Below are 20,305 nucleotides of genomic sequence, written 5' to 3' on the forward strand. Positions count from 1 at the left end.
AGACCAGAGATGGCATTTGAAGAATGTAAGAATGCCATGGAAGATAATTGTGTAGATTATGTAGGGGAGAATATTTTGCAACAAACCTACAGGTAGTTAAAGGTATTAAGAAATATTGGAAAGGATGGACATATGGGCTGATTAAGGTTAGTTATTAAAATTTTACAGCAAGGACATAGAGATTGGTCATGTGTTTTCTTTTATACAATCAGCATCTAATGTAAAAGTGAAGGAAAGGCATTAGGAAAACTGAAGATAAGTTTACAGTGATTGGTGTTGAACCATGAAGATGGCTTTTGTAGTGTTTTATGAGCAGATTTGTTTTTTCAGTTTGTTTAAGGGGAAGAAAATTGCAGAACCTAGAGCTTTAAAGTAAGATGTTTTGGTAGTGGTCAAACTGCTGTGTGAGAATATGCTGTTAAACTTTTGTTGTTGTACAGCTATCAGTATAGACTGTAAATACGCTGAGGGTGGGACTATATCTGCAAAACAGATAATACTGTTAAAGAATGCTCATAATTAATTGAGGATATGGTCTGGTGTCTTTTCTGAAGTGACAGGGAATATTTCCAGAATTTACTGGACAATTAATCTGACCAGATCTCATAAGCACTGTGGAGCTTGTTCTATTCATATAATGTAGATTGTTGTACTACAGAGGTGAGGTTCTTTTCATCATTTTTGATTTTGTAGTTAAGATCAAATTTAACTTCAGAAAATGTGATCCTACTGTGCACAACACAGGCTGTCTTGCTGGATGACCATGTTAGTAATTTCACATTTAACAGTTTCAAGTTGCCATTGTTGACTCGCGGGTCAGTGAGCTTCTGCCAGTAGCAGTCTGATGTACAAGGTCAGGTCCCTCAGCTCTTAGAGCTTACCATTGTGCTTTGAAAAGAACAGACGTGTGTTCCCCAACATCCCTACCTGTTGGTCTGGCTAGATGCCACCTTTGTATGGTCAGGTACCCCCCCCCGCCCCCACCCTGTGGTACATGCTATGTGTAAAGGATTGGTAAGGCCAGGCAGACTGTTGAATAAGGTGATAGGTCTCGGTGAGATACCTAGATTTCTTTTCTAAGATGGTCCCATGAGTCAGAGTCCAGCATGGAAGTAGAGTTTCCATTGTTAATTTATCATGTTTAATATTAATGACTAATTCCATAGGATATTTATTTTTTTTATGCTACTGTAGAAAGTCACCCCCCTGCACTTCAGACATGTCTTTGTTCAACCCACATGAGACTAGAGGCTTCAGAAAATGGGTAATTTTCTTTTTCCCTTAGAAACACAGTCATATGCAACATCATGCTATAGCTTGGGGCCTCTGTAAGAGGACACATAAGCACACATGGTACAGGTAGGCTACAGCTGATACACATTTAAGAAAGTACATTGTACTTCTTGGATTTTGGTAGACTTTGTCAGTTACAGAAGGCAGTATTTGCGATGGTGCTATTTTTCACTCTAAAAACCATGGAAAACATGTGCATACCTCTGATTAGCTTTTCTTTTATAGTAGGATTATTAATTGTCCTAATAAGGTCATAGTATAATCTAAACCATGGATTTATAGTGGTAATTCTGAGTTCATTGTGTAGCTTTTCACTAAAGCAGTTCCTTCATGGATCTCTGGAGGTCCCTTTTAACCCCTACAATCCTATGAATCTGTGAATATCTGCTATTGTGTGCACATAAACAGTTAACAACTGTCATTCTCTTCTCATGATGACTGTTCTCTCAAGTGTGAATACCAGGACTGAAGTAAAAACAACTCTATAACTATTATAAGCATGTGTGGTCTGGTTAGGATATGCAGTTGTATGACCCATTTTCAGTTGATTCAAATAGCATGGCTTATTAATCTGATGCAAGTAAAAATTGGAGCGTGCTTCATGTCTGCCCAATGTGTAATATGGTATTTAAAAAAGTTAGTTCCAACCACTGGAAGAAAAATAGCTTATTTGTGTCCCCTGAAATGGTGCACTTAAGAAGAAAAACACTTACTGTACTTCTGTAATTGATGGGAATGTGAAAAGAAATATTTGCATGGCTCTGAGCCAAGCAGAGTTTAAGCATGTTCCAGGAACTTCCCCTTACAGCTGGAGTATTGAAATTGCCCATTATTACCATAGAAGTACTTTTGTGCTTGGCATATCTCTCACTGTTTTAAAATTGTTACTGGTGTTTTGACAATCCTTTAAGGAATAGCCGCAAATATACATAGTAACTCATCACTTCTATCTTAAAGCAATAGATTTCCAGAAAAATTAGTGTATTAAAGCATACATTCAATTTGTCCAAAATCCTGGAAAGCATCTTTCATTTGCTGTTGTGTTGGGAGATCCCTAGGGGAGTAAGAATTTCCTGAGATGGTTAGGGAGAGAGAGAAAGCTTTGCTGTGTAGCCCTTCTTGGTGGCTGACAAGGAGATCTGTGCTCAGGGCTTTTTGGTGGTGCAGCTTTGCTGGTAATGCCCTTCAGTTCCTGTGTCCAGAAGGCTTACTGGAAAGGTGCTCAGGGCTCTTTGCAGAACTGGGCCATATGAGCTGACTGACTTGCACACTGGGTCATCTGTATGGCACAAGCTGCCTGTGCTTGTTTAAAGGGAAAGGCTCTGGAACTGGATGACAGTGTTGATATGGGGAGTGTTGCAGCCACAGAAGGCAGATCTGGAGGGCCTGGTGAGCAGCATGTCTCCTGATGTGTATCAAAAGAAAGCACAAGGGAAGAATCATGTAACGTGGCATGCTTCTGTTGATACAGCTGTGTGAATGATGGGAAAGAGATTTTTGCCTTTTAGTACCAGTGTAATATGCAGGTTCATTAAATGCTAAAACATGACACCCTTTAGGAACCTATATAAATGTGTGCTTCCACAAGTGGTAGTGTGTGCTTTCTCTGTCAGAAGTCCTGAATTTCAAACACTCCTTTAAAATGACTCTGTGAAAAGACTTGTGTTAAAGGTACTAAATGGATGGAGCTGTCCCCCGAAGAGCCTTTAATGGGGATCATGCTGAAGATCAGTTTCAACAAGGGTTCTCATGGTCTACTAGGGAATTTGAGAAGCTCATCAGGAATCAGCTGTTTTGAGCACAGAAGTATTGTTCTTCTATCTCTGTTTAGCTTTTGTGTTTCTGTGAAAGGCTCCATGATAAGGCAGAGCACCTCAGCATGAAGCTATTACATTTTTAAGTCTGGTTACAATATGTTCCTGAGTTAATAACTTCCTGCTGGAGAAGGACCATGTGTAGAAAGATGAAGTGGATGTATATTAAAGAATCTTAATGAAACTAATCTGATTGCTATCAATATTTTTTAATTACTTTAAATGCTCCTGTAGCATTACACTGGCCCATAGCTCATTGCTTTCAAATAGCTGGAAGAGTATGTGAAACAGAAGAGGATTAGTCTGGTTTCTAAAATTCATGCTAGTCCACTAGTCATTCCTCAGTGAGGCCTGCTGGGATTTTATTCCTACCACAATACTGTGATGTTCAGAAGCATGTATCCTTTGGTACAATGGAAGTTACTTAACTGAGTAAGTGAGTGTATTCTTTGATACTTTTTCATATTCAAAAGTCAAATTTGTGATCTCGATGAATTGAGCTAATGTGCAAATATTATCCTATGATTTCCATCAGAAGTTTGTTCACTGGGTTCTCTCTTTTCCAAAATGACTTGTGGAGATGCTTCACATTGTCAGAGCTTGGTATCTTATGTTTAAGACTGTGTTTGGGGAAATTATTTTTATTCTTACAGGCTGACAAGGTTTCCCTCTTCTTTTTCATATGCTTTCGGAGGAACATGCTCCTTGTAATAAGAACTTAATGTCATATTGACAGACCTTTTGAGGTCCAACAATTTATGTTGTAGTGAAGAGATAAGGTACAGGCTGAGCCTGGAAAAGTTTGGCTTGAGGGAGAAAAGCCTGAATTTCTCACTTTAAAAAAAATGTAGTCACTACACTAAACACGTTTTTAAAGTTTCTATGTAGACTTTCATTGAGGCTAGAACCTTGCAACTTAACTGTGATTAACTCTTCAGTCATAACTATGCAATCGAGTACAGCCTTCTTGCAAAAAAAGAATGGTAAATGGAACTGCAGACTTGGAAACCTGACTTCCATATGAGATGCCTATTGAAATTTATGTGTAATTTCAAATGAACTGGGGTGGTTTTTCCAAATAATTGTCTGGTATTTTGTCTCATCTTCTGATATGCTGTAACCATAGCAGTGACACAGTGGAAGTCAGTTATTTGCAATTTACTGTTTCAAAAAGCCCTTGCAATTTTTAAGGCAAACCTGAGTACTAGTGGAAAATGCTTGTGAATTAGAAGCAGGGAAAATGGAAAAGGTTTCTGTAATATTTCTGTTCTTAAATGTATTTATGATTGTAAACCCAGGGGATTTCCATGAGCCGTTATAACTATTTTCTCAGAACTTTTTGGGAAGGTGAGATGGGGAATGTCCAGTTTTTCAGTAGTATTTAGGCTGAAGAGAGTCATACAAATCTGCACTGTTAGCAACCAAATTTATTTGGATGCGTTTAAAAAAAGCTAAGATGTTAATGAAAAATGAAAATACAATGCTTTGCACAAGTGAGGAAAAATTAAAATGACCATGTTATGATGCTGTAGAAATCAATGGGATGCCTATGTCTGATATCTGTATCTTTAAAGTATGGAAATAAATAAGTTCAGGTAGATAAACACTCTGTGCTAGCCAGAGACAGTGTTAGAAGGTCTGTGGTAAAGATATGTAGACTAACAACTGTTTTCAAAGTAAACGAGCAGCTTCTGGTTAACCTCTCTCATGGTAAGTGAACAAATAAATTTTACATTAAATACTGTTCTGTGAAAGATTTCTCTATTTTGCTACTTTACATACTGCTAAAGCTACAAGCATGAGAAGTATTCAACAGCCTTGAGATTTTTGTAGATGTTGAGAAACTGTAGTCACTATGTAGCATGATGTTTTCATCATGGGGGCATGAATCCTCCACCTGAGTTACCAACCAGCAGCATGAAGTTAAGGAAGACACTTTCCCAGGAAGAAGCTACCTCATAATTGTACATTAAAGCAATTGTTCTGTGCTCCCTTCCATCAACTTCACTGCACCGACTGTGTTACTAGATAAGAGGATTCCCTTTTTATTGCTTCTTCCTCAAATATAGACATCTCGGAAGCCCTTATAGTGCAAAGGAAAAGGTGAAATGATCTAAAATAATCTGCTTAGCTCCAGGTTTACCACAGAAGGAAGGATTGCTGGGGCATTCCAGTGGAAAGTCTTAAAGCAAATTTTGGGTCTTACCACTGTCAGCTGCAGCAATTTGAAAGTATATGTCAAAAAGCAGGTTTACTTTGATACAGTATATGCTCTCAGTGACACTCTCTGGAGTATGCCCTTTGGCTGCCTCCCAGTGATCTGGAAGGAATCAAACATCTGTCATATCTTACAAGTTATTGAGCACAAAGAAAGATAGTGTGTCAACAGTGCTCTTCTCCAGTTTCTTGGAAGGGAAAAAAACAGAAGCAAAAAAATACCCCCAAAAAACATATTGTGAAACTGTAGTAAGGAGTATTCAACTTCCTGGGGGAAAATGAAGGAAAATTAGGATGAAAAAGGAACCGTTAAAGTTTTTGTGGAAAACATAGTCTGTGAGACAAAAAACATCTGCATTTTGAGTGACATGAGATGTGAAGGGAGCTTTTTGACCTCAAAGCCTAAGAAAAACTAGGTAGAGAAGCAAGGATCAATGAGTAAAGTTAGGCAAGAGGCTTGCTGTGTGCTTAGCAATCTGAGGTTTCAGAGCTCTGCACGGATCTCATAGTGACAAAACAGATTTTTCCTACAGCTATAACTTATTGCTTAATTAGAAAAATTGTCTTTAGGCTCTTCATCAATAGAATGACCATTAAGGAAAGGCATTTCTCAAAGCTATGAAGCCCATTATATGGAAACTGCTTAAGAAAACACATTTTTGCCCTGCATAGTGCTAGTTCTGTTTAGCACAGCCTTGTACAGTCTCAATTTGTAACAGGACCATGAACAGAAGGCACACTCTTTATTTTGCCTTCTATTCTTCCTGCACCCATATATTTTTTACAATAAAAGATTCAGTATTTCATTGCCAGGACTCTAGGGTGTCTAGCAATAGTCATTTCCTTTTCTTATGTTCGATGTGAACTTAAAAATGGTTTCTCAGTTCCCACACACTACCAAACTCAAAGGAACATGCAGCAATTGAAATATATATGCTCATTTTGATGGAAAAAAATCTTAATAGATTTCTTTATAATGGATGTTTAATAACCATCACAATCACTCTAATGGAAATTGTGTGCTGTGTCTGTAACAGACATGGACAGTCTTCCTCAACACCATGAGCTACGTGCCAGAATCCTTGTGTGGCTGGCAGCAGCAGTGTATGTCAGAGGTTTGGGAGCTGTTCTCAGGAAGAAGCTGTTAATGGTTCTCTCCAGCACTTACCGTGACTGTGAGGCTCATAACTGGATGCTAGCACTCTGGTGGTACCAATCTCATGAGCCACTTTGGCTTGATTTCACTTGCTCCTGAGATTTCAGGTTATTTTGCTGCACCTATATGAACTTGGGGTGATCCAGGAACTGCTTAAGACCTACAGTTGGCCACCTGTAGCCGCCTGAATTCCAGCTGAATTTGTCAGCTCCTAATAAATATCACTTTGAGAGCCACGAGAATGAAAGTATGTAGGAAATTCTCCTGCCATATGGAAGATACTAACAAGTTCCCTTCAGGCTACCTAGGAAATGCAGAAATCGGTATCTGTACCAGACATGGAAGTAATGTGTGATTCCTAATTGGATCACTTAAACCTTCAAAAATCTGTTTTAATTAGCTACTTTTTTTTTTTAATGCTGCCAGTTAATAGCATGTACTGTCTTGTGTAAGCAGGTCAGAAGATTGAACAAAGGTTGCCATGGAGCCTTCGTATGATTCCAAGGTGCTTTCTAAATTAATTGAAGTCTTGTGTTGCAAGGAAGAGGTTAAAGGTAACATAAATCTAGTACCAGTATATAGATCTGCTGTCAATTCTGGTCAGCTTGTCTAGGGACACCTGTCATTATTCACAACATAGTAAGTGAAGTTATAACTGCAAAAGCTCATGATTTTTACAGATTTCTTTGTTCCACTCATCTGAAAAGTTAAACAAGACAGACCAAGGTGCAGGCCTGAGCTAATCATGCACATACAAGACAAGAAAAAAAGCCTCCTCCTAGAAAATAAAAAATAGATCATTTCAGAATTCTGAAAGCAATCATGATTGAGCTCATTAGTGAGAACTGTTCCTCTCCTTTTTTTTCAGATTATTAATGAAGAACATGTTTGTGTTTTTAATTAATTTTTCTATTGTGATGCCAAATGCGTCCATGTAATGCAAAGAGAAAGATAATAACTTGTACTAGTTTTTCTAGTAAATAAAATTACAAAGAAGTGTGTGTATACAGTACACTGGGAATGCATTGTGGTGTGGCTCATGAAATATGATTTGTTTAGTTAGAGCTTGGGCACTCAGTGAAACAGACTTCTATCAGACCCTTGACTGTGAATCATTACTGAAGAACCAAATAATGCACAGTGCCAGGAGCAAAATGCAGCACATTTTTCAGGCAGCACTTAACAAGGAGGAGTAGTTAAGAGACTTACTGGAGTTGAAAATCTCCAGAAAGGTGGTAAACAACTGGTTAGGGTTTAACAGTGATTCACTCTATATCTGCAAGCAGTAGATGACAGCAAAAAGAGTAGATGGTAGAAGTGCTTGAACAGAAGCTTTAAGCAACCTTGGAAGAATGCAGAGCAGGTAAGCTACTGCTGAAGAAAAATGGAGCAGAAATAACATACCTAGGGCATAAATGAACAAAGCCATGTCTTCATAAAAGCTGAAGTTTTAACTATCTGCCACAGTAGAGGTGAAAAAAAAGTAGAGATTTGGAACAGAAGATAATACAAGTATTTGCATTTACTTGGAACTGAGAAGTTGTTTTTAGGGAATTATTTCTAATCTGGCTTTTTCTACCAGCAACTGAAGATCACTGGGGGTGAAAACACGCATTGGACAAGGTATGCGGATGTAAGTAGAGGTGGAGAAGCTAGAAACGATTACTAAAGTGTCTGGAGTTCTGAGGTACTGTGACTGTGAGCATAAAACCTTTTTACAGTTTACTGTGTGGCATCATGTTCTCATAAGCATATGGTCAAAATTTGGTGTTTGTGCTTTCTGTAACATGGCCCCTAGCAAAAATAAATGCCATCATACCAAGCAAAAGAAAATGATTTAGCAGGATTCCAAGAATTTTAAAAGATTAATATCCTTTTGAAAAGCTTGTGTTCAGTGGATCATAAATGGCTTTCTTGCTGTTGCCTAAGAAGTCTGTGAGGACTTAGGAGAAGGGTAGCTATGGATTCATGGTCTGAACACTCTGTATGTGGCAGTCTGGTTATAAAGGGCAAACTTAAAAATATGTATCTGTTTTGGAGAAAGTCAAGTTTGTGATCTGCTGCAAAAAGAGCTGTGGAGTGTTTGTAGATAGTAATGATGACAATAATGCAAAGCAACAAAGGTTGCATATATTCCAAATTATTACTAGAATGAGCGTTTTTTTGCTGTGTTAGCAAGATTTCTCTTTTTCTATCAGGATGAGACTGGAAACTTTTATACTGTTTTGGGTCAACATATAAAGGATGCCAAAGAAAAAGAATGCATTTAAGAACACAACAATTTATGGCAGGGGAGGCAGAGATATTTTATACTTGCATTGAATATGAACCACATGATTGGAGACACAGCTAAGGCTTTTTATATATGTCAAAAATATAGGCCAGGTCAAGTGAAAGAATTCATTATTGATAGTTTATGAAGAACTAGCTCCCTAGAGAAAAGTAGACACAGGCTTGTTTATATTGCCAGGGGCAGAGGGAATCATGTATTTATTTTTATTCTCATTTCCCTGAGAGCTTCAAAAGATCTTTCATAAACTCTCACAGCAAATTTAGATAAACTAGTGATTGGATATATCAAATCTTGATTTTGCTGCATAACACTATACTTCACCTAATAATATGTGAAAATTGACCACATTTATGTGGGCACGAGTGAAAGGCTTTGCAGTTAAATAGTTTTAAAAATTCAAGTGCTGCTGTTCATTATTTTAATCCTTAAAAGGCTAGTGAAAAATGGTATTAAAAATAACTATATGCTACCAGGCTGTCGAATTATAGTTGGATCCATGTTAAAACCTAGAAGTTGGCAGAATAGTGCAAATGAATCATGGATTGTCATCTTCTGCAACCGGTTTGTGCTCTTGGTAGCAGAGGGCAGTTGCTATAAGCATGAAGGGCTACAGCATCAGAGGCCAGTCAGAGCTCAAGCTGAATTTGTGGTTTAGCAGCTCTCTGCACAAGACTGTATTTAGAATGCTCTCAGTGACTGCAGATATCAGTGTTTTCCCAAAAAGTAGCGGACTATTTTGAAAATTAACAGGAAATCTGAGGCATCAGAACTGTGGGATCTAACCCATCCAGAAGAAAGAAATGGGTGGTTGTTACCTTACAGCAGTGATGCTGACATATTTTAGAAGACTTGGAAATCCACCCACTTTTACGAGTAACCGCATGGGGTATTTAAATGCTACTGGTTTGTTTAGTTAATAGAATGATTGTAAGAATTTTAATTGCCCAGAACGCAGGCATCATGGTGCTCATTTCAAACCTTTTGCCTGATATTTTTTGAGGCTTGAATTCATCATAGCCTCAATAAGTTTGTGAGTCATTTTTGATATTCAGAATTATAATTTGACCTTTCTTCTGGATTTCTCTAGCTACAGATTTCCATTTCTAATACTTAATAGTTGATAAATTTTTGTGTGTTCATTATAATTCAGTTAGCAGTGAAATGTTAATTGAATACTGCTAGTTGATTTAGATAATAGCGCTATATTAATTTGCAGATTTTTTTGATTGGAGGAAGCTTTATGTTGGATCTTATGATAATGGTCTTATAACTGTTATTGATTCTATTGGTTTTACACTAAGCTCATAACATGCTGGTACATAGAAAAGGAATGTGGTTAACAATTGCTTCTGAGTGACTGGGGAGTAAATGCTTCCATGGTTACTGAATTATTCTGGTTTTGGTCTCAGCATTGAGATGAAATGTATATAAGCAGCCCAATCTCTAATTTAGTGTCAGTAGTGTGATGTAACAAAATTATTCTAGTCAACATTTGCAGTCCTTGGTTTTAGCAAAACATTTTATATTTTAAAGATGTTCTTGATGATATCCTTCAGGTCTTGCTTAAGATATAATGATCACCTATCATTATAGCTTGTATGTGAAGGTACATGATGATCTTTCTTAGAGATAATGCATTAAAATGCATTAAGCAAATAACAAGAGTTATCTCATAATACAAAAATCTGCCAGTATGTGTTGGACAATATGTCAATGGTTAATTACCAAAATGGATTTTTAAATTTTGTCCGAACTTCAAGATGCATACTCAGGGTATGATGGATTTAAGTCTTGAAGTTTATTTGGTAAATACACATATTGTACAGATTAGGTGCCCTCTGTTCCCATAGCTTTGAATGATGTGCAAAAATGACTAGAGATCTAGGTTCAGAAATAGGAACAAAATCAATGCTCTTAACCCATAAAGCTCGTATTCCACATCTGGATACAAAAGAGGGATAGAGGCAAATTATTTGAGTCACAAACTTCATAACCTGTTATTCACCAATTTAGATGTCTGTAGCTATTGAAAGGAGTAAATGTCAGAGCAGAAGATATGAAGCCATAAGTGAACCTAAAGAGTCTAGATCTGGCTTTGTTATTCCTGTCACAGCTAATCTTTGAAATAGGCTGGAGCCATGTGGGTATAACATGCCTGACCGAACAAAAGTTCAGATTCTGTTTATGGGGTTTGATTCATTTCTAATTATAATCCCATTTTTTGATGTGGTGCTGATTAGGGATGAGGTACAATTTCATTACAGGTTTTTCCCATTTAACACTAGGATTGTGGGTATTGTAATATCATAAATGAGGAATTCAATCTGTCCAAAAATCAGTACCAACAGAACTAAAAGTTGTGATGGTGATGTGCAGCTTTTGAGTAATGTGTCTCTTGTCATATCGAATCCTCTTTCCCTTTTTTAGGCTGTATATGCTGATTAGGTGTTACTGCTAAGTAAGCCTGGTTAGAAAAACATTGAAGAGGCCTAAATTTTATTCCTAGATAAGCTTTAAGTTCTGAGAGAGGCCTTTAATAAATATCATTCTGGGTAACATGATATTTTATTGCTATCCCAGTTATATCCATATGAAAAAGCTAAGATTTTTCCTCAGGTTAGCTCTTGAAGTTGCTAATTTTATCTTTATCAGTTCTTCTGTCGTTTTACTATTACTTTCTCTGCATGCAAAGGAAGCTGGTTTAAAAAAAAAACCAAAAACTGAAACCTGTAAATGTGTCGGGCATCTTTCAGCCAGCCTCCCTCTGGGCTTAGTCTTGCACCGTGCTTTGCACTCCAACTCTTGCAGACCTCAACAGGCTTCAGGAATACTCACCATATGGAGTATTAGGCCCCTGAAACGACATACATTCTTAGGCTACTAGGTCTTTGAAAAGAGAAAATGTCTTTCAGAAAAGATCTTCAGTCCTTCAGGGAAAGCTTCTTTTCCTAACATTTCATATAAAAATGGCTGAAATAAGTACAAGAATGAAACAGAAGCGGAGCAATATTTAGATGAGAGTCCTAATATTATTTGCAAGACATAAAACAGTGTTAAGCAGAAGCTGCCTTCTGATTATAGATATGACTCTAATCTATGGGCTAAGTGGAAATTAACAGCAGGAGGATAAATCAATTCAGAAATCTAATATTTTATTAATGATGCCTAAGCTATCAACCGATTCTGCTTCACTCACATTACATATGTAAAATTTAGATTGGTAATCTGATCATTTCATTTATTTTTCTGTTCTTCACCACACTAAAATTTCTGATACTTTGTCCAAAAGTTGCTAATGTAGTAGACATTACTTGGGTAGGGGCCTACAAATCTTTTACAGTTCTGATGAGTGACAGTGCTGCAATTTGCCAATGACGTGAGCTTAAGTCCTTTGGGCTGAGTGTTTCTGTCAGGAAAATCAGTACATATAGAATTGAACACCCAGTTGAATACGAAGGTATTTTGTTAGACCTGGTTGTTGTCTTCATTGCAAACTATTTCTTTGATTATTTTTTTAGTATCTACTCAGTTTATCCACAGCTACCTCATTTTGTTATGACTTTGTTCCGTAGTTCCGAGTTCTCTATAAACATGTCTTAGTTTAGGTGCTTTCACTGTCATTTCCTCTTTGTCACTTTTTACCTCAGTCAAAATTATGTTGTTCTTTCTATTGATCGGAGAAGTGCAACACTAATTAAGAAAAGGATGAATGCCACTGGGGCTGTCAGGTTTTATTTTGTACACAGAAATAATATGAGAGTGTTTTCTAGGGTTAGAGAAAGAAAAAGGCAGTAGAAGTCAGCAAATTTTGTTCTATGTATATGTGGAGATTTTATGTATGCAAGCCTTTTTTGTTTAGTGCTAGCTAAATTATGCATGCTAATAAAAATATGGTACTTGTACAAGATGCTTTTGTATTAATTATGTATGTTGCGTGGATATGTTAAGAACTATTTTGGTCTCTTGTTAATTTGATCAGATCTAGTAGGACACTGACTTCTGGACTTTGAACGTGGTAGAGTTGTTGTTCAGCCATACATGTTCTTATTCTACCTAGAGAAATGTTTCATACCTTTATCAGAAGAGTCTCTCATTTTGAGGTATGGGTTTCTGATGTCTCTCTCACTTCCCGGTTGTAACTCCACTTACTGTCCTTAGTGAGGTTCGTGGTACATGTAAATGATGATACTCATGAACAGCACCCCTGAAATAGCTTCTAGGTGTGAAAAAGGTAGCAAATCTGCACTTTTGAAGTTACAGGTTACCCTGTCCAATACTGCTTGTGTTGCTTATCAGCATGCAAAAAGGAGAAGAAATAGTTGGAGCAGAGGTTCAAGCATAGCTTCACTGATGTTTTCAATGATAGCAAGCCTCAGTGGTCTGCTACAAGAACAACAGCTAGATTTTTCTGTTTTCCACACTTTGAGGAATATTAGAGCAGACAGGCTTTTGATCTTTGGTTCACAAACAGGGAGTTGATAACAGGAAACTCGACCTAGGCAGTTATCTAATTGTAGGGTAACGTGGGTTAGAACATTATTTCTGAAGGAATTAGTCTGCAGGACACATGCTGTGTCTGGCTGTGGAGAGAAAAGCAGATAATGCTCTGGAAAAACAATGCAGCTACCCTAGAAAAGATGGAAAGGTGGGGATCCTGAGGTTAATTGTGGTGGACCCAGGGGGATTTTGTTGCATTTTCATATGCCAGTGTTGGAGTTGTCAAAAATCTTTGCAAATGTAGGCATTCTCCAAGTAAATGAATGTGTGTTGCAAGAAAATTACTAGAAAGATTAACAAGCTGCTAAATTCAGAATTTAAATTCAACTACAGCTTTTTTCTGTGTATTTGTGTATTTTTTTCCCAGAGGTTTTTGTGGCTTGTTATATACAGACTTGCTCTTTTTTGATCATAGTGGTCTTCTGAGTAAATATTCTGGAGGTAGAGCAGTAGCTGTTCCACATACAGGCTTTGCCATCCAGCTTCTGCACTTTCCAATCCTGACTTAGGTGAATAAATGAAATGTTCTCATCAAATTTGACGTCCAGTGGAACCAGCATGACAGGCTCCTGGTTGATATTTGTGCTGCCTTGACCAATGAAATGTAGTTAATAAAGAAGGTAGTGAAAAGTTGGTGGTTTTTTTGGCATCTGACTCATGCCCAAAATTGGTTTGTGCATGTTATCTCACCTCTCGTTTTCATAAGGAACCCGTAGGCTGTTCTTCAAAAAGCTGAGGGAAGTGGCCAGGGTGTTATGCCATCTATGCAGCAAGATCACAAGATTTTTTGAGAAGCCAGACTGCATATGAGGAGCTTGAGGAGAAATTATGTTATCTGCTACCGCTCTCCAATCTCCATGCTACAATGGAGTTGTGTAAGAGGGAGGCATGAAGTCAAAGCCGCTTTCCCTGATACTTTGTCTGTCTTGCACCTCCCTTTTTCCTTTTCAGGATAATTTTGAGAGATCCAGAGAGCAGCAGATTGTGTAAGTCTAAGGATAGTCTAGTTCTGTGTTTGCAGTTCCCAAAACTTGCAGTATTACCAAGATGTTTTGATCAGGGCTTTCTAAATGGTGTTTACTGTAGCTGATGATTCATTCACAGCTGTTTCAGTAACTGTTACTGTATCATTTATACTTTTCATACAAAACAGACGAATTAAGTTTGGCAGGGACTCAGGCAGTAGGAGCTCAAGATTTGAAACTGATGCAGGAACCCTGGCTCTTTGAATCTATCACATAAGGAAGGCCTTTTGACTGTAAAGAATGTTTTTGGGTTTAATACCTCATATTGTGTCTCCTACAAATGGAGCAGTGGAGGGAGGGGTCTCTCCCTGCTTGAGTGTGAGGGGAGGGGTGGTTTGCTGTTGATGTATCCGCTGGTGCCTTACTCAGTTTCCCAGTGTCAAGGCGCATACGGCATCATGGGAAAAGGCTGTTTGATGAAATGTAAGGGTGCCTGCAGGCAGGCCAGTGGAGTTTTTACCACCCTCCTTTGACACTGACAAATAACGCAACTCAGATTGTGATTTTTACTCTGCAGTGGGTTGGAAAACTCACAGGTTTAAATGCAAAAGTTTAGTGAGGATTTCAGAATAATAACTTGGAATTTGTTAGTGTCAGAATTGCTGGGGGCTGTTCAGACAGCTCTTTCTGGGTCCATTTCTGCATGCTAATATGTGTAATTTTAATCCAATTTAGAGGCCAGTGCCTGCCTGAATTTGCTATTCTGATGTCTGTTAATCCATATTTGGGATTCCCCGCTCTGAGTTACCCATTCCACAGACAGAGATGAGTCATACTATCTTTGTAAGTCGGCTAAGATTCTCTTGGAACTGGAAGTGGAACTAAATCACACAGGAGGTCCTGCAGAGTCGTATGACAGGAGTACATTCTAGTTGTCTCTAATTCAGTTGTGTGGGGAAAAAGCTGCAGCACTTAGTGGTTCAGAATTGTAGAGGCTGAAAGAAAAGGAAGCCTTGATAAATGTGATATTTAAATACAAGTTATTATTTTTTACCCTAATGGTAAGAATCACTGTGGTTTAGTTCTTAGCCCACAATAATTTCACTTTTATAAGACCATATTATACCCCATCTTTGGTAATAGGCTATAACGTTAGTGATGGTGATAATGTATTATCCTTCTGATTTATTATTCATCAAATTAATCCCTCAGATATTTCTTTTAATTTCTTTTGCCTTACTCCTGGAGTTAGTCTGTCTTTAGTCCACTGTATGCAAAAGATTTTCACACCTTTTAGCAATTTTACAGATTTCTCAGTAACAATTATTTTTGCTTTTCCAGTAAAGCCTATGTATCTTAGAGAACTTCCTCTTTAGAAAATACTTCTTAAGGGAGATGAAATGTTAGACATGCAAGCCTGCTACAGGTATTTTTGAAAACATAAAATCCAAAACTCAGTGTTCACAAAAAAATTTGACTCTTGTTTTTTGTGAAGTGCTTTGTGTCTTCTTTTATTTTGCTTTTTTATGAGTGTTCTAGAAGATGTTTAAACATCAGAAATAGCTAGAACTTGATGCAAGCAGAGTAAGACTTTCACAGAGTGAAATATCTCATTACAGAATCATCATTCTTTGTTACGGCACCTTCATGACAGATTTTGGCAGTGATTCTCATTTATGCACACATAAGAGAGTTTGTGAAAGGCAACTATGACTAGTCAGGAGGGTCTTCTCTGTGAAGCCCTCTTGTCCCTCTCTACTATATAACAATATTTAACAAAATAGCCTTCCTGTAGAGACTTTCATAATTGCCATTACTAGTTGAGAAACTATTGCTCCTGGGCTTTGCATACTTTTCTGTTTATTTTTGGGTATTTATTTGTCTTAAACTTTGAGCAAAACAGTGCTGGGCTTCAATAAAACAAATGCCAAGATGGCTGTCTTGCAAGGTATAGACAAGCTATCAGAAAACTTGAGGTTGTTAAAATTTTAAAACTGTTCAGTATGATTAGAGCATAGCTTCTATGCTATAGAGCACAGCTTCTTTTTTAGAGTTCTGTGTGTGCTTATAGATTCCTAGAATACCAATGTTGAAGATGGCTTCAGCTATAAATATTTGATGCTGACTATCAAAATACTGCAAGAACAGAAGCATCAAATCCACATCCAATGATTTTACAGGACTTGATGTTTCCTAAGCAGATGTTTCCAGGTTTTGTTATACTATTGATCTTAGTTCTAGCAACACAGTGTGAACTGGTGCAAATATGTTCAGATGGCATATGTATGTGGGAAGTAGTTTTGTCAGGATGTCTCAAGCATGATTGTTCTAGAGATGTGTATGACAGCAGGTCACTATTTAGCCATCAGGATTCATGGCTGAAGTGTATTTTAAAGCATAGATTTAATTTGACTTGACACGTGGCAGAAGACATCTGTCATCTGTTGTTTTTATCACTTCCCCCTACTTGTACATTTTTAAAATAATAGAATAGGGGAAAAGGTATACCAAATTTTTTCTGACAAGAAAATATCGTTTTATGTTTTAGCCTCAGTGCTGATTTCACAGAACTTTAGTTTTAAGCCATGTTTGTTTTATTTTTATAATTTATTGCAAATAATTATCTGCTTTTTATAGCTCAAGCATTGATTAATTTGATCCTAACTTGTGGAACTAATGCCAGTAATGCAGTTCTTTTCATTCTATCAAACAGACTAAAAGATTACCATTTTCTGCACTTTTTTTTTTACTTGTTTAGCAAAGCAGTGCCATTGTTACATTTATCCTGGTTTTAGAAGTAAAAGGATTGCATATAAGCTTTCAATATTAGCTGAAGATATTTTTCATTTGAAGGTGTGGAAGTTGCTGATCTGGGCCAGAAGTTACCTGAATAAGGAGATAGTTTCCTCTAACCTCTGCAGAAGTTGCAGTATGGAAAAAAAAAACCCAACCAACCCACAACACCAAAACCCTTTCATAATTCTAATACATATTTAACACAGCATTGAAGTGCAGATAGAATCTTATCCTCTTTATTTAATCTTACTAAACTGGGTGCTCTTCATATACATAAATCTGTGGGTTTATCGTAAGTATTCAGTATACGTGAGCTGAGACAGTAGTTTTGTGTCATGTTTGCTCAGTGTTTGTTACGGTACTTTGTATATAGCAGTGCATAAAGTTGGAAAGAGCCAAATTCCCTGTCACTTTACATCCTCTTTCTGCTCCAAGAATGCCCAAAGATAAGAACAGAGAGTCCGTTCCCATGGAAGTTTTCTTTGGTGGCATTAGACCCAGGAATAGGAGCTCTTTAGAAATTATAGGGGCTGAGGTTGGATATCCTCCAGTGTTTGGAATTGGATACTTTTTAGGTTCAGAGCCATGCATCGATCAGGCTCCAGTGCAGTTCTCTTGAGCTCCCATGGAAACACTAAGGCAGAGGTTTACATGTGCACTCTATCCATGAGCTTGTGGTCTACTCAGTCTAGTTCATGCATTGAAGTTCATTCTTCAGGACTGTGTTTTACAGATGCTGATGATTTCTGGGAAACATTGATGCAACCATCAGGGGACCACATGCAATATACAGTAGGAAAGGAGGAGACTCCCCCATGTGAGCCACACCACCACCCCCCCATGAATATAAGTCCAAGACAACATCCGGTTAAGGCAGTAACTTCATGGTTTGAGTTGTTGAGGGTTTTATTGATATTACTGTACACCCTGAGCTCACATTTGAAGGTCAGAAGAGAGAGTTCATTATATAAGTAGCCTGCATTGTTTATACATCTTGCATTAGTGCTGCTGTGCTGACCTTTCAGCTCTTGAACTGATCTTGCCCCCAGGGTTTAAGGCAATATACTTTCTCCAAATTCAATTGTGTCTTACAAAAATATTTACACTAAGACAGTGCTTCCCATAGAGCCTGTGGGTAGAAGAGGAAGATCTAGGTTTTATGAAACTATGTATTTATTTCCTTTCTCTTCTTCCGAGTCCCACAGAGGACTGAGTGTGTCCCAGCTGTGGCAGAAGGGAAATACTATGGAAGACAAAGGGTGGGGCAGAAATAACCATTGTAACTGCTTTGGATATTTTCAGATTTCATGAAAATGGCTGTTGGCAGGAAGTTTCTCTTTCTTCTTCACTTTTCAGTTTGTAGGAGGAGAAGGAACAGATGATGGACAGCAGCAGCTCAAATCTCTGTACCAGCTAAACCATGCAGCACGGTGCTGGGCACTTATCATCAGTGTTGACAGCAGCAGAGACGGGGGTGGACAAATGATTACTAAAATAGCATGTATATCACCAGGAGGATGTAGTCCACCGAGTGTAGGACCTATTCCTGCTTTTTGAGAAGCTAAGTCACTCCCTCCTTCCAATGGAAATTAGCTGTGCATTACCCAAAGGGTTAAGCTGTTCTGTGTTCAAGCCAGTCTCGTACAGTATTGTAGGAGAGTAATATCTGCATTGCAAGGTGTTTAATTTCCTTGCATAATTAAACTAGAAGGAAAATGAGTGCTGTTGTACAAACAGTAAATTCCTCAGTGATCTCCTTCGTGTTAAGCAGACTTGTGTAGAAATTCTTCGTTGTATGGAAACTAGATGGTTCCTATCTGCAATGCCATCTGTCTAGATTAGCTGTTCAGATCTAGCCCATGTCAACAGAGACTGCAAGGTGGCAGCTAAGATTTAATTTAGCTCTTGTCCTTTGCCTTACTTTTGCAGAATACTATCACCACTGCAGTTACTTGATGTCTTTGTTGAATGTTTTGGTGGAAAGACCAAAGCACGTCCCCTTGGATGATGGACTTCTGAGCCTGAGTTTATAGGCAGAGGAGGATGGGAAATCTGTATGGTTTATCTCCCCTAGCTGAAAAAAAAAACCCAAATCAACTGACATTTTACCAACTTTACGAGAAATACACTGGATGTTTTTTAAATGTAAAAAGAATAAAGTCTACAAATCTTTCACCTGGAAACCATCAAAGTACTTGACTAGAAAGCTGCATTGGGATGCTTCAATTAATTTTTATTAACGAGACTATATAGAGCAGCATTTCAGAATATTAATTGCCTAGTTACTTGACTGAAAGAAAAAGTGCAGTCACATTGGAGGTAAAGAGGAGAGGCAGCACTGGGTGGAAGAAACCAGCCTATGTGGACATGGATTCAAGAGCAGAGAAATGTTTTTAGTATATGACAGCCTGGAGAGCTTTAGAATTCTTTTCCATGATGAGGGGTTTGCCATAATACCTGCTAACAGTTTGGTTTAATTTTTTTACTGATTATATTGACAACCTGTTCGGTCCCTGGTATTTGGTAGAAAAGGTCTTTCCTCTCATTTTGATTTTCTTGTTTGGAAACTTCTGTACTGGTTTGGGAGCTTTATTTTCATAAGGGTCCACAGATTCAGGCTCACTTCTGCTTGTAAATGGTTTTGGGTTATGTTAAAGAAGTAGTAATAAATACAAGTGCCTCAAATGGGTTTATGTTTACTAAACAAAAACAAGAAGCAAAAGTTTAATGTGGTTCACGGGCAGGGGGAAGCAACAGGGAAGGAGTCTGACACCTACCTACATTGTTATAAACATGTGCCAGAAGAGGGAGACTGTGATGCATCTAAAGACAGGATTATTGCTAATTAGCCTGTTGTGTAAAAGGACAAATCAATGGTGTCAAAATGCGGACTGACTACTGTGCTCAGAGGAGTGTGCTACTCCTTGGAGGCCATAATTAGCTGCCTGCAGTAAGAAGTATGATAGTGTTTGGGCAGGTGATCCCCATGAATTATTCCGATGAAGAATCAATACAAAGCTTCATTAGAAGGGTTCCTCCCTGAAGAACCCCACAGGTGCTGACTGAAGCAACTGCACCTGAAAGGCATTTGTCTGCTTGTATTTTCCCATTCATTTCTAGATGGAGGTGACTAAATTAACTAATTCCTATTAGCATTGATGTACTTGTTCAGAGTTTACTTACTGTTGTAAAGCAATCAAATGAAGAAACTTGTATTCCCTCCATCTACTAGGTTAAGAAAAAAACCCAAACCTTTGAATGCAGTATGTCAGAC

General features: G+C 37.9%; 1 protein-coding gene across 1 annotated transcript in view; it reads left to right on the forward strand.

Moving 5' to 3' along the window:
• The window catches only part of BANK1 (B cell scaffold protein with ankyrin repeats 1), a gene marked incomplete at both ends in the record, with an annotated part of 116,554 nt that overhangs the window by 44,025 nt on the left and 52,224 nt on the right, over window positions 1–20,305 (forward strand). The gene's annotated exons all lie outside the window — the stretch shown is intronic.

This window comes from Gallinula chloropus (genome assembly GCF_964237585.1).
Source record: "Gallinula chloropus genome assembly, chromosome: 4".
NCBI lineage: Eukaryota > Metazoa > Chordata > Aves > Gruiformes > Rallidae > Gallinula > Gallinula chloropus.